The sequence below is a fragment of the Mus musculus genome, chromosome 7 (assembly GCF_000001635.26).
Source record: "Mus musculus strain C57BL/6J chromosome 7, GRCm38.p6 C57BL/6J".
Taxonomy (NCBI): Eukaryota; Metazoa; Chordata; class Mammalia; order Rodentia; family Muridae; genus Mus; species Mus musculus.
In genome coordinates this window covers 31,970,457-31,972,791 of record NC_000073.6, presented here as the reverse complement: position 1 = coordinate 31,972,791, position 2,335 = coordinate 31,970,457, and the positions used below count along the sequence as shown (strand labels likewise).

Below are 2,335 nucleotides of genomic sequence, written 5' to 3'. Positions count from 1 at the left end.
ATCTTATCATAATAATCATACACACACATTCTTTTCTCTGTCAGGCCTTGTCAGGGTACGGACTTTGGCCACATCAATGTCATAGAGTTTCTTCACGGCCTCTTTGATCTGCTGCTTGATGGCCTTAAAATCCACACTTTATCCACAGAGATATTAAACTTCATAAAATTGAGAAATAAATTAAAATTACTGTAAATTAGAAGAAATAGCCTTTTCACCAAGATGGCACCAAAAGCAAAGAAGGAAGCCATGGCCCTTCTCAAAGATGAAGCCAAAGCAACGGCCTTGAAAGCTAAGAAGGCAGTGCTGAAAGGCAATCAAAGCCACAAAAAGAAGATCAGAACTTCACCTACCTTCTGGCAGCCCAAGTCCCTGTGGCTCCAGAGAAAGCCAAAATATCTTCAAAATAGTGATCCCAGGAGAAACAAGCTTGACCACTATGCTGTCATCAAATTGCCTCTGACCACTGAGTCAGCCATGAAGAAAATAAAGGATAACAACATGCTTGTGTTCATTGTGGATGTCAAGGCCAACAAGCACCAGATCAAAAAGGCCGTGAGAAAACTCTATGACATTGATGTGGCCAAAGTCCATACCCTGACAAGGCCTGACAGAGAGAACAAGGTGTGTGTTTACTTAGCTCCTGATTGTGAGGCTCCAGATGTTGTCAACAAGATTAGGGTCATCTAAACTGAGTCCAGATGGATAATTCTAAATATACATTTTTTTCATCATAAAAAAGAAGGGAGAAATAATAGAAATGTAAGATGTCAATGCTGTCTTAAGCAACTGGATTCTTTCAATGTGGGATCCAGGGGAACACTGGGACAGGTTATCCTAGCACATGAATATATATATATATATATATATATATATATATATATATATAAATATATATATATATATATATATATATATATACATATATATTTATATATATATATATTTATATATATATATATATATATATTCCTTAAAATAGGCTTATACCATAAATATAAAGAAATTAAAATGAAGTGAATTTTAGGAAAAATATTAATTAAATTTATATAGAGGTAAAGGGGATATTTGTATTTCTGAAAAAATAAGATAAAGTGGAAAGTGTACCTTTCCTGGGCATATATCCAGAAGATGTTCCAACAGGTAGGAAGAACACATGCTCCACTATGTTCATAGTACCCTTATTTATAATGGCCAGAAGCTGGAAAGAACCCAGATGTCTCTCAACAGAGAAATGGATACAGAAAATGTGGTACATTTACACAATGGGGTACTAATCAGCTATTAAAAAGAATGAATTTATAAAATCTCTAGGCAAATGGATGGATCTGGAGGGTATCATCCTGAGTAAGGTAACACAATAACAAAAGATCTCACATGATATGTACTCACTGATAAGTGGATATTAGCTCAGAAACTTAGAATACCCAAGACATAAGATACAAGTTGCAAAACACATGAAACTCAAGAACAAAGACCATAGTGTGGACACGTTGCCCCTTCTTAGAAATGGGAACAAAACACCCATGGAAGAAGTTACAGAGACAAAGTTTGGAGCTGAGATGAAAGGATGGACCATCTAGAGACTGCCACACCCGGGTATCCACCCCATAATCAGCCTCCAAACTCTGACACCATTGCATATGCCAGCAAAATTTTGCTGAAATGACCCTGATATAGCTGTCTTTTGTGAGGCTATGCCGGTGCCTGGCAAACACAGAAGTGGATCCTCACAGTCAGCTATTGGATGGAACAGAGGGTGTCCAATTATTGGAGCTAGAGAAAGTACCCAAGGAGCTAAATGTGTCTGCAACCCTATAGAACAAAAATATGAACTATTCAGTACCCCCGGGGCTATTGTCTTTAGCTGCATATGTATCAGAAGATTGCCTAGTCTGCCATTATTGGGAAGCAAGACCCTTGGTCTTGCAAACTTTATATGCCTCAGTACAGAGGAACACCAGGGCCAAGAAGTGGGAGTGGGTGGGTAGGGGAGTGGGGAGGAGGGTATGGGGGACTTTTGGGATAGCATTTGATATGAAAATGAAGAAAATACCTAATTAAAAATAATCTCACTTTACACACACACACACACACAAAAAAACAATTACTGGATAAGAAGTGACTGAAGGAACTCAGACAAACAGCCTTTCTTCATGCATGGAAGTGTTTAAGAAGAGCATTTGGCGATTTTGGATGGACTCAGCAATCTGTATTTTGTTCAACAAAAATAATTGTAAATATTTTTACAAGTATGTATAATTAAATATACATATTTACATAAAATAAACAGCAACATTCTCTGTTACTATGAATTATTCATTGCATATTATTG

The 2,335-nt window shown here is 36.9% G+C and overlaps 1 pseudogene; it reads left to right on the top strand.

Moving 5' to 3' along the window:
- The first annotated feature begins 222 nt into the window (after positions 1-222).
- Positions 223-690, top strand: Gm5329 (annotated as a pseudogene).
- Positions 691-2,335: the final 1,645 nt, after the last annotated feature.